The sequence below is a fragment of the Suricata suricatta genome, chromosome 10, assembly GCF_006229205.1.
Source record: "Suricata suricatta isolate VVHF042 chromosome 10, meerkat_22Aug2017_6uvM2_HiC, whole genome shotgun sequence".
NCBI classification, from domain to species: domain Eukaryota; kingdom Metazoa; phylum Chordata; class Mammalia; order Carnivora; family Herpestidae; genus Suricata; species Suricata suricatta.
In genome coordinates this window covers 36,362,134-36,375,675 of record NC_043709.1, presented here as the reverse complement: position 1 = coordinate 36,375,675, position 13,542 = coordinate 36,362,134, and the positions used below count along the sequence as shown (strand labels likewise).

The 13,542-nt window shown below is 35.9% G+C and overlaps 1 pseudogene; it reads right to left on the bottom strand.

Annotated features, from left to right (window-relative positions):
• Positions 1-11,638: 11,638 nt before the first annotated feature.
• On the bottom strand, positions 11,639-12,569 carry LOC115303503 (annotated as a pseudogene).
• Between the last annotated feature and the right edge of the window lie 973 nt (positions 12,570-13,542).

The window sequence follows — 13,542 nt, the reverse complement described above, 5'->3', positions numbered from 1 at the left end:
AATAATTTTTTCTCAGTGGTAGGGTCATATTTGCATTATTTTACATTACCAGTTATCTTGCAAATCATTAAGTATAAAAATTAACTTCTACTCTGATTCTGCCATAAGCAATAGCACATATAATAAGTCCAAAGCCTTTCTGGTAGTAGAGTATTTTATTTACACCTATTTAACTCATTGAATATAAAATGATGTTTTTGTTTCATTTTGAAATGAACATTTTTATTTTCACAATTGCAAATTATGACTGATCTTTTTATAATGAAATTTAAATCCAAGCTTACAGGTTTCTATTTTATTCTTTATGTATCCAACCTCATGTTTACACCATTGACAAACCTAAGAGATTTAAAAGAGGCAAGATAAGATGATTTTTACAAGTCATACTGGATTTATCTCTCTTTCACATCGACTTAGGAGATAACTTCAATGTTTAAAACCCACAATGTTTAGGAAAGGTTTAATAAAAGCAATTGTTATTATTACATTTTTTAAATTTAATATATTCCATTTGGAGTGGAGAATTGTGTATTTACTGCTTACTATGTCCTTGCTATGCGTCGGGCACTGTTTTGTGGTTCAATGGGAGAAGTCCCTTTTCTTCTGTACCTTAGTTTTTATGAAAGGAAACAAGTAAAATACGAAGAAACAGTCATTATTCCAGGTAATCTTAGGCAGTAGTAATGCTCACAAACAGGGATCTGTTGAAACCTGCTCACACTGTTCACAAGCCCCAATTATGTGCATAACGTTCCAACATCACTTTCAGTGACGTCACCTGCAACTGGCCGTGGTGAGAGCGTTTACACCCTGTGCACTGGCAGATACCATATACTGAAGTTTTGGGGGTTTTTTTCCCCTCACTCCAGAAAGTTAAACATTTACCAGTACACCACAAAGTCCACCAAGAAAATAAAATAGGAAGTTGTGATGAAATATGCCTCAGGGGGTAAGTCTACTTTAGAATGGTCAGAAAATAGGTCACATTGTACTTGATAGAAAATTTATTTAAATGACAAGTCTACCCCGTAGTTGATGGAGTGCTGACTAGCACAAAATGTGATACTTTTGAACAGAAAGCTTCTCTGCAGTTTTGTATCAAAGCATTGCTAACCAAGTGGGCCAGGATCTTTTGATGAGAAACTGAAGAAAAAGAAGGGATATGATCATTGTCCTTGGCATCTGTATTCTTAAAGAATCTGACTATGGTGAAGAGACAACACTGTTACATTGATCCTTGAAAAGAGCACTAACTATGGCCAAGACTTGTTGTTTGTTTTAGTCATCAGCTCCATTTAAAATATGGTTTACATGGGGGTTTTATTGAAAAACACCTTAATCCTGACTTTAAAAACAAATCCAGCTCAACTTACTTATTTTTCTCTAATTCCGGAGCTTTGGAATTAATTAAGGATATTAGGAAGAAACAGAAGAAAAGGGCATCCTTGAATTTTTCCCAGATTGTGACAGTACAGTAATTGAAGCTAGTAACAGAATTTATTGTAGGTGTGCTAAGGGACATATATGTCAGTAATTAGCAAGTTTAACAGCAAAATGAAAAATTAGCATGGACAGCACATTCAGAAGAGTGTTTACAACTCTCATTTTCATCCTCCAATGCTCCAATTTAAAGCAAAAATTGCTACAATTTTAATTGGTTTGCATTTAAATTTCCGACCCCAACCCAAAGCATTTTTTTATGTTGTTTTTGGTTTGTGTGTGTGTGTGTGTGTGTGTGTGTGTGTGTGTGTGTGTGTTTTGGGGTTTTTTTTTTTGTTTGTTTGTTTCATTTTGTTTTGTTTGCTTTGGTTTGTTTGTTTGCTTCTGTAATTTAGCAATGGATTTAAATTATGCTTTTTAAAAATAAGTTCCTCTCTTTCAGCTTCTCTGCCTCCCCTGCCTTTCTGGTCCTGGATGAACTCTTATCCATTTGCCAATGTCAGTGACCCTTTCTGATACTTGTAGACTTACTTTGCCTTTTCCAGAGTTTATAGTTACAAGGTAGCTCTGCCTTCTAAAATAGTGTCTCTGAGAAATTTCCTTTTTCAAAGATTTCTTAATTTTATTTCTTACTCAAAGTATAATAAATCCAATTATAACTTGTGTTTTGGCTTTTTGTGGATTTAACTAGAATAAAAAAATGTGAGGCAAATAAAAATGGCTTTAACTCTGAATATCTTCAGCTTTCTGTCATCTGGAATATTGCATGATCAGTTGTGGCAAATCAAGCCAAACAAATATTTTTTTGGCAGATAAATGGGGAGAGTAAAAAAATCTCTACCATTTATCTAGGACAAGTAAGTAATCTATTCCACTAAATATTTTATATAGTTTCTATATTCTTTTTCAGCAAGTATTTTTGTTTTGAAATTTTTAATATAAGACAATGCACGTGGAAAACAAATTCTCAAAACATACTAGAAAGGCTCTCTCGCTCATTGAAAGTAGTAAATGTTAACAGTGATTTTTTGGGGGGCGCCTGGGTGGCTCAGTTGGTTGGGTGTCTGACTTCAGCTCAGGTCATGATCTCATGGTTTGTGGGTTCGAGCCCCATGTTGGGCTCTGTGCTGACAGCTAGCTCAGAGCCTGGAGCCTGCTTCGGATTTTGTGTCTCCCTCTCTCTCTGACCCTCCCCTGTTTGCACTGTCTTTCTCTGTCTCTCTCAAAAAAAAAAACCAGTAAAGCGTAAAAAGCTTTGGGGTGCCAGAGTGGCTCAGTGGGTTAAGCATCTGACTCTAGACTTTGGCTTAGGGTATGATTTCATGGTTGGTGGGATCAAGCCTTGTGCTGGGTTCTATGCTGACAGTACAGAGCCTGCTTAGGATACTCTCTCCCTGCCCCTCTCTGTTCCTTCCCTGTTCATGTCCATGCACTCTCTCTCTCTCTCTCTCTCTCTCTCTCTCTCAAAAAAATATATATTTTTTAAAAAGCTCAAATAGCTTTTTAGTATAAACCATATTTATACCTTGATTATTTTATATGATATTTTCATAACAATACATATGGACGTGTATAACATTTCTTAAGTACTTAATAAAATTCCATTGAAATGGTCCCTTCCAGGCTGTTTCTAGGTTTTTGCTCTATCAGACGATGCTACAATTGACGATCCTTGTTGTTTATATCATCATTATGAACATAAATTCCACTCAGTGATAGCCCTGTACTTCTGTAAAGTCCAGTGCTAAACGTGGCTATTCTCAATGATATGCTTTTAGATTTAATGCCTGTGACCATTTTCTTCCTGCTCCATTGTTAACATTCTATCATACACCAGCGATACCTTTTACTTACAGAAATGTTATACTTTACCGAATTTTTGAAACCTAAGATGCCAAAGTAATTTTAAAAAATTAGTTGCCATAGACTGATATCCATTATTCTGTTAAAAGGATGGGGTATGATGCAGCATCCAGCAATTCAGTAAGTTAACTATGATCATCATAATTTTCACCTAACAAGCTAACGGTGTATATGTATAAAGCAAGTTAAAAATTAAACGCTTAAAAGTTCCCTTTTGGACTTTTTTTTATTGATTTTTCTATTTCCACCAAATGAAATGAGATAGGAACACAATGAAAACAAAAGTTGTTTAAGTACCTTATTTTTCAAATAAAAATAACATATTGATTACTAATTGGGGAAAACTTTAAGTAATATTTAAAATGAAAATAATATTCTTTCATTAAATGTTGTTATTAGTATTCGAAAGAATATTTAAAAAATTAGTGCAAGCAGTGCTCTCTACTGGTCTTATATTTATTGCAACTACAATCTGTGTCAAACGTGTATTTAAACAGGATTATAAAAATAATCTCTATCCTAACAGACTGCTAGTATTTTTATTTTGATCTCCATTTGGTTTCTACTTTAAATGTGTGTGTATTTGTGTGTGTGTGTGTGTTGCGCGTATGTATGTGTGTGTACAACTATTCATTCTTGAATTCTATACTAAAGTTAGTCTTGAACTTTGCAAATGAATTACTGTCATACATTGTCACAAATAATTATATATTAAATGGATAATACAAAAAATGAATGTGGCTCTTTCATGTAAGACACACTATTTTTCAGTTGTTTTAATAAGCAGTGGCAGTACCTACGGGGCTGTTTTCCCTGACCCCTGGAGAACACGGGAACGCCTCTCCAGTGAAGAGGTGTCTGTGTGTGTGGACAATTCACAGTAAACAGTGACCGCCACCATGAACTCTGTCATCTTTTCTCCCTCTACCATTCTTCCCTGTACCACTCTGCAAATGCCAAAACAATCAGTGTATGGGTGCTTCTTTTAAAGCTGAGGAGAAAATTTTATTACAAGTACTTATGCAAGCCATTTGTTTCAAAAGTGTGTGTGTGTGTGTGTGTGTGTGTGTGTGTGTGTGTGTAAGACAGAGAAAGAGAGAGAGAGGAGAGAAAGGAAAATTCATTTATTTATCCATTCATTCATTCTGTGGTTTCATGTCAAGTGATTACCATGTGCTGAGCACTGTGCCAAGCACTGATGATGATAAAGCGGTTTTTAAGACCAAAAGTATCCTAAAGGAATTATTGGTATTCATTGAATTATTTCTCAATTTAAAAAGTTATAAATGCTATTAAGGAAAGTACATGGTGCAATGAGAGTCTATAGCCTGAGCCAATCTGGAGATTCAGGAACATCTTCTCTGAAGATGAAATATTTATGGCGTGTTTAGGGAGATCCTTGAGCATATTTAAATACTTCTAAGGAAGAAGTAGCTACCAGGGATGGAAGGTTGAAGATACAGGAGAAACAATAGTAGGTGGCATATGGTTACCAAGAGGGCAGGAGAGGAGAAGAGGGATCCAGAGAACAGGGGCAAGATAGGTCTTGGTTAGAGGGGATAATTCCTTCCTTGGAGCCAGAAGATGAGAGAATAGATGCTGTTGCAGGTAGGTTTGTAGAGTTTGTGAAGTGATTGGCAAAACTCCCACTGGAAGGCTTCTGTGATTTAATGATATAGGAAACAAACCCATCTGTTGAGATAAAAGTGGGTGTGGGAAGAGTAGAGACTATCTGAATAAACTATTTCTTAGAGTTGATAAAAGTGGATATAGGTCAGGTTCAGTCAGTCTTAGAGAGATTTTTCTTCTCCTGAGTTTACTGATAATGCCTGGGTCACATAAGGTCTTGCGATCTCGAATCCCTTAAATGCCAAACTGTGGACTCTGAATGGCTTTGTGAATTACTCTCTTTCATGTTCTCCAAAGTAGATCACAACATTCTATAGTGTAGCCATTGTTTAGTGTCCTTATTTCCTTCCTATAGCGTTGAACTGGTATTAGGAAAGTCATCTTTTCGATCATGACTGTCTGACTCAATAAACATGGCTGGAGGGAACACTCAACTCTGGCGAACTTCCTGGCCAGGATTTTCCCATAGGGAGGGCCATCATTTGCCTGAAGCATACATATTAATCCTATATTTTTGATTAATAACATTTTGTAAATTATACTAGGCCTACTAAAATATTTGTTTGAAGCTGATTTCTTTTTCCTTAAGATTATGTGATTTTACTTAGTAAATACATGTGCCAGTAATCTATTTGGTCTACACAGAGAGAAAACGATCTAATTATTTTTTAAAAAGACAACAGTGATATTGACATATATATAATGAATGAGTTTCATCCACTGTTTCTTTAGAGTCAAAATAAAATATAATACTATTTTAAAGCCATAAAATATGGTAAAGAACATCAATTCTAACCAACAGTGGTAAATGAGATCCAGAGAGATTACATTTGAGGCTACAACTATCTGCAAAGCAGGGCACTGTATGGTAACTGCAACATAGAAGACATACGAGCAAAGCATTATGTGGAACATGGAAGGCTTTATAGAAAAGATCGCATTTGGGGAGCCTGGGTGGCTCAGTAAGTAAAGTGGCCGACTTTGGCTCAGGTCATGATCTCATGTGATCTCACAGTTTGTGAGTTTGAGCCCCACGTCAGTTGTGCTGACAGCTCAGAGCCTGGAGCCTGCTTTGTATTTTGTGTCTCCCTCTCTCTCTGCCCCTCCCCTGATCATGCTCCGTCTCTGCCTTTCAATACTGAATACAATTTTTGAAAAGAAAACTAGAAAAAAGAAAATATAGCATTTATTAGGAGGATTTTTTTAGATGGAGCTAGAATCAGAAGACATTTTAGTTAAACTGCCAGAGCATGTAAATGTGTAGAGTCAGGAAACAACAGCATGTATGTTATCATTGAAACAGTCCACTTCACAAGAACATGGAAGATGTGAAAGAAGTAACCAATGTCAAGACTAGAAGGAAACTGGTAGGGAAGGGGAATGGCAGGGCTGTTGGAGGCCTTGGGAGTCACTCTCAGGACTTTAGAAAGTATTCAGAAGGCCCATAGAGCTTTTTGAGTGAGAAAGTGATATGTGGCTCTTCTTGAAATAGCATATTAAAATTTATTACAGAAAAAATGATTACAAGTTCTAAATTGGATAACACACTCAGAATGATCTATATCAATGTTATAGTCACATCTAAAGAAAACAAACTCCATTCCGAGTTTATAGATACAGATGTTTACACCAAACTGTAGCTCAATTTATTGGTTAGATGGCACTGACTACCACTTTATTTATTGGGAGATAGGAAATTTTAATGTGCATAGGATATAAACAAAATATAGGTATTACACCAAGGATAAGATGTTCATGAAGAAAGGCTTTAGGAAATTATTGAGGAAACCTCTTCATTCCAAGATGAGTTTTGAAATCATGATATGTTCCTTTGGTCAAAATGTTTGGAAGAAAATGGACTAGGTTAGGAGAGAGAGTAGCTTTAGAGATTTAAATGGTAGTGCATACACTGAGTTAGTTCTGTTACAGTTACTCTTAACACCAATTTTTAAATCAGAGATAAAACCCAGGAAAAAATGGAACATGTCACTGAGCCTGTAGAGATTATATTGGCAGGTAGGACGAATCTTCCTCTCCTTACCCCAAGTCTTCATTTGGACAAAACTCTTACCTTAGACTTTCAGCATCATAATGTGTTAGCGCATAGTGATTGCCATTTGTATTCAGACTAGTGGTTATATAAGACAAAGATTCATGTGTGTAAGACATATTTTAAGCAAAGACATGAGATTTATCTTTCATTTTGATATAGGATGTGTTAAATGTTATAGCTCTTAAGATATAAAATATCTGCATTTGTCGTCAGCAGAGCCTTCATATTAGTAGATGAGATAAAATATTTAAAGAATAGGAGAGATGGTAAGTGAGCAAGGTAACAGTTTTGCATTATGTGCAGCTCATAATTGTAGCTCTGTAAAGAGCTCCCATTGAGTCAATGGGAAGTGTAGGTGGAGGTTAGTGCCAGGTTAATTGTTGCATTCAACATCATTCAGGAGAAAAAGTGGAGATAAAATTACAGCATTTATATTTCTGCCCTTCAATTTTCTTTCATCTCTATACTTGTTAGAATTTCTTCACTTGTTATTATTTACATCCCATGGCTGATTTTTTTCCCTCCCCTACCTCCTTGGGTTATTAAAGAAATATATTCCATAAAGTTGCCTTTCAAGACAGTTTCAAAACAATGAAAGTGCCATTCATCTATTCATTTTCAATATAGAGTTAGAAATAGAGTTTCATGGAAAATATTATTAAGTAACCTTTTGAAAAATAGATTTTATGAAGAAAGAGGTATTTTACTAGATGTCTCCATGGCATTCTAAAGATTGTGGTATATCACCCAAGCTAAGCCTGCAGGTGATTTTAATTATTATCTGACAGGTCATTTTTCTCTTTTAGTAATTTTCTAGTCCTCTGGGATCCACCTACTCAATGACTATAGACATTTCTTCCATGTTAGGAAAGAACATTTGACTTCAAACATGCAGCTTCAATTATTTGGCTTTCATATTACTTGAGTTCTCATCTTTACAATGTGATTTAGATGTGGATTATACTATAATAATGTACTAGGATACATACTACTACCTAATTATCATCAATTTCAGGTTGACATTGTCTTTAAATTTGAGACCTCAGATTACTATCAACATTGTTTAACTACTTTGCTTATTCAGAAAGTTAATGTTTAGGTAAATTTTTAAAAATTTGCATTTTTCTTTCCATCTACTAATATATTTTTTCTTCATGCTACCATTCTTCAAATTTCCGTTTTTATATTTGCTTTTATTTTTATCCTTTTTGGCGATATTAATATTTCCTTTCCAAATGTATATATTTAAAGACATTCCATTGTTCGGTTTGGAAAAATTTACACAAATATTGAAGAAGTGAAGGTAGCAAAGAAACATAAAACAACCTTTTGTGAACTACAAATTGTCATGCTTATTAAATGCAAAAATTACTAAAAAAGGAATAAGCAAAATTTACTTTTCTCTTCACCTTTAAAAGAGAGCTCTGGAAAACAACATTCCATTGGGTTCCAAATTTTATTAGATGGTTTAGTGAAACACTCAAATTAAATTTGTAGACCTTTGTCATCACTTATATGTTTAAAATTTTATGGGGTGCCTGGCTGGTTCCGTCGGTTGAACATTCCTTTGGCTCAGGTCATAATCTCATGGTTCATAAGCTCAAGCCTCACACTGAGCTCTGGTCTGACAGTTCAGAGCTTGGAGCCTGCTTCAGATTCTCCTCCCTCTCCCTCTCGCTGCCCCTTCCCGCTCATGCTCTGTCTCTGTCAAAAATAAATAAAAGTTAAAAAAATTTCTTAATTGTCATTACCTTGCTTACCTCGCAAGATCTATGTTAGAAAATGCCTATTTTGATCAAAAATAATCTCTTAAAATTGTTTTTCAAGTTTTGCAAAACTGAGTGCATTCTACAGTAGAAGAGTTTATAAATTTGTTCATAAGCTTATCAGTGACTTTTTGTTTTATCTATATGGAAAACACGAGTCATACATTTATTTTCTTGGATATACAAACTACAAGTGCATCATAAAATTTAAACTAATTAAATATGTTAAGATGTCTTTCTAAAATGTGACAATATTCTTGTCTCCACCAGAGTAGATTTTCTCTGACGGGCATTACTTTATTGTACTGAGGAAATACAAATGTGTTTCCTTCCGAATGAGATGTAGTGTGAACTTCCTCCCCTTATTGGCCTGGATTCTTCTTACGGGATTTGTTTAATAATATTCTGGTAATATTCATGACTTAGAAATTTTCATTTGGACAGAACAGCATTTGGACATCAAACCAATCCTATTTGTATTGTTGGAACATTCAGAAATTAAAATCCAGGAATTCTTACTAAGAAAATTTTAAATGTGGAAACATAAAAATAGAATACAGACAACTGGAACCAATCTCCTAGCTTGATAACAGATGGACGTTTTTAAGAATTAAGCACATTATTTCTATTATTTAGCAATAACAGAAAGAGTCATGAAGAGAGGCAAATACATCTACTACGTTCAAAAGAGATTCTTTTAATCTTCTTCTTTTGCCACACTTTTATCCATTAGAATTCTAAAATATGAGTACCAATGCTATGCCCAGGTCGCAATATCGTCCCCCAAAACCAGAGACCACCAGGGAGACCGAGTCACGCATGCAAAGGCAAAGGGCATTTATTATTATGGGCTTAAGCATGCTGGGCTTAAGCTCCGGCTCACAGACTTCACCAGCGCAGTGGATCCATGCTGAGAGCCCCGAACAAGGGCTGAGCAGGGTTTTTATGGGGGTCGGGAAGGGGGAATTACAGGAAATTGTGACATAGGTACAGTGATCCAATCATTATCACATAACAGTATTGGCAACAACTTTAACCAACGTTTAGAGCATTCCTTACTTTTGGAGGGACCCAATCACAATATTTAGAGTATCTTTGAAATTAACCAATTACAGAGTGGACCCAGGACCCCCATGTGGGGTGAGTAACTGGTTAATCTAGTATTAAACAACAGGTAACTATCTATGGTTTCCATCTACAGCCCCATCCTTAGGAATGTTAAGGGTGTTAGCGGGCCTTTCCTGATTGGGTGTTACAAGGTGGTCTCTCCTGCCTTAGGCAATGTGTAATTAACTGCCTGATAGTTTCGGAGAAACTGAAACTTAGGCCATCTAGTTCAGAGGGGAAACTTAAAACCTGTCATGGAGTCTGTTTGGTTTAGACTTGTGTCCTTACATCAAGACATACTTCTATGCATCTTAAATTTTTCTATGGTTTTAGGCAAAAGACCCAGTTTCACTGATTAATATTTGGCATGTTTCTTATGTATGTATGTATTTATTTTTGAGATGGAGTGTGCAAGTGAAGGGCAAAGAGAGAGAGAGAGAGAGAGAAAACACCAAGCAGGCTCTGCACTATCAGTGCAGAGCCAGATTTGGGGCTGGAACCCACGAACCATGAGATCATGATCTGAGATCTGAGCGTAAATCAAGAGTCCGATGCTTAACTGACTGGGCCACACAGGCACCCAGGCCTATTTCTAAGAGGGAAGGCACTACTGAGAAAGGCAGCTGCTTCTTCATCAGTTAAAGGGCATAAGCTGAGCATGTTTGGGGTTTATTTTATTATGTTTTGTTTGGTCCACATACATAACACATAGTAATGAATAAATTATGAATAGATGGAAAAAAGAGAGAAAGGAAAGGGACAAATGAGTGAATAAATGAAGAGTGATAAAGCTTGCTTGAAAAGGTGATATTAATAAAAATACATTTCTTTATTTTTAGAAGTTTTTGTGAATTTACTCAAATGAAGAAAGCTTAAATGAGACAGAACTGAAAAAATTAGAAACCTATATGATAAAAAGTGAATATAAATTACCAACTCCATGGATATTTCTAGTTAAGCATTCATACAAGTACATATTCACCTTTATCTTTTATTTAAGAATAACACATACATACATGATACAATGAGTTTGACAAAAAATAAGATACTAAAAATATTCTCGTTTTTAAAATGGTTTGGAATAAGTTTTATCATAACATTCTACATGAATGGAAATCCCTGATTTAATTTCATGATTTTATCATGCCAGGAGCATGGTTGGTTTTAATTTTTTAAACAGATATTCTTGTCACATGTATTGGCTTACTAATAATTAAGGCATTTTGTATACACAGTATCTCTGTGGGCCACAAATTTTTAGAATTGATTATTGCTATGATGCTTTACACTTGCAAAGACTTTTCAAAATAAGAAAATAGTTGCACACATTTAAGTGTTTCCTGATAAAACACAATCATCCAAAAAGTACCGATGATTGGTCTTTGTGATTCCCAGTAATAAAGTCCTGTCTTCTTTCTGACAAAGCATAAATTATATTCTTATTCAGGATTGCATTAAGACCCAGTAGTTCTTAAACAATGTTACCAAAAAACAGTATGAGACCCAAATGCGGCAAAGGCGAACAGTCTTCATACCACACTTTCACCTCATTGAAGTTGAAGCTGCTTCTTTTGCATATTTTTCCACTTCAATGTGAAGTAGATTGTTATTTTCACTAGTGGTTTAATATGTGGCTTTTTAAGAGAAAAAAAAGGTTCTAATTTCTTCCACAGTTCACAGTTCTTAGATGAGACTTCTTATTTTATTAATTTATTTATTTTGGAAATTTTAGTCCGGGGATGTTTTAAATAATCAAATACTCTTTTTAGTAGAGAGCGTCTCAATGCAACTACAATAAATAAGCATCTACATCCTTGGCTGTGTTACCAGTATATCCTGGAACTAAAGTAAGATGATTTTCCTGTCCCCATAATCCACTTAATTGTCACTTTACAATATGAATATTTCCATCATTTAGCATTTCTGTTTTGGATGATAGTTCTGACCACCACTTTTTATGACTGCTTGAAGCCAGTTTAAACCAACTATTATATAGTCTTCAAATTTGCCTATAAATAGAGACTTGAGGCAACAAATCTGCATAGCGATCAAGTGAGATGTATTGTTTTTCCTCCTGTAAATGATTGGTGAGCACCGGAAGGCGATCCACAACAACGCGTAGGTCTTCTATCCTCACCAAATCGGCTACACGTTTACTTATATTTCTCTTTCTCCAGAACGTCAAAGCTGCATTCAATCTCAAATTCCTGCTGAACAAAACTTGTACCATTGTTTCATGGTCCTGAGAAACCTCAGGAAAAAAACAACAGCATTATATTCGATGATGTCCTTTCTTGACTGTGAAGAACCAGAATCACTGGAGTTAAGCAAATGTGTTCGACTGTCGTGGTGTAATTCAGGCAGGTGGCCTGCACAAGCCGGTTTATTTTCTTTATTTGCCATGTCACAGCCCCCACCTCTAGGGGACTGTTTTTTTGGGGTTTGTTTTTTTTTTTTCTGTAACTAGGATTTGGAAAAGGAAGATGCACTTTCATTCTGTGATAGATCACCTTGCGTAGTTTATCTGGGCCTTTCACAGCTTGTCCAACTGTTCTATTTATGTAAGCAGCCTACTGTCTTGGAGATTTCTTAACCTCCTTCATGTTCTTCTTAGTAAAATTAGAGATCCTTTTTCTAAGAAGATCAGTGGAATGGTCCTCAATATTATTACAAAAGGTTCGTTTTTTAACATTGTGAGCTTCAGATGACATAATCTCTTAAATAACAGTGCCTCATGGAACCTCGGCCCCTGCCCCTGCCCTTGCATTGCGCCTGGCAGCCTAGAATGTTCCTAGGCTCCTGGGCTGAACCCCACTCTGAGCCATTAAAACGTGGCCTCGCCAAGAAAAATATATTTCTAAGTATTTATTTTATATTTTGCATTTTCTGCACTAACTGTAATACAGCAGGCACACTAATGGTACCGAAAAAATGTCTGAGCCTAAGTGAATAGATACGTTATCTGAAGTTAGCATATCCAAGCACCCTATTAGAAAGGGCTGGCTTCTACTTACATTACATTTACTTCACAGGCTGGCTGTGATTTTGCACATTACTGTGAAACTGTTTCTTCCCAGGGTTAAATTCTAAAGTCAGCTAGTAAGGCAAACAAAAAAAAAATTGTCCTTGAATTCCTTTATATCCTTTATATAAAACTTGATTCGGGGTCTATAGTCTTATACCCGAATTTTTTTTTTTTTTAACATTTATTTATTTTTGAGAGAGACAGAACACGAGCCGGGAGGGGCAGAGAGAGAGGGAGACACAGAATCCAAAGCAGGTTCCAGGCTCTGAGCTGTCAGCACAGAGCCCGACTCAGGCAGGGCTCACACTCACAAACCATGAGATCAAGACCCTGAAATCAGACCCTCAACCAACGGAGCCACCCAGACACCCCTCATACCCTAAATCTTAAATGCATTAAAATTTGAGGACTATTATGCTAAACTTAAAGCCAAAGTTGACACCTTCAGGTAGCAAGTGACTTGGTGCTTGGAGACAGAGTGGCCAGGAGTTTAAGGGTCCCTCCTTTGAAATCAGCCCACAGTTTGAATCTTAGAGCCATCACTGAGCACCTGTGTGACCTTGGCTAAATGACAGTATCTCTTGCTCCATTTCCACATCTGCAAAATTGGATTATAATTGCACCTATGGAATAGGTTAGTGTGCAGATCAAAGGAGAGA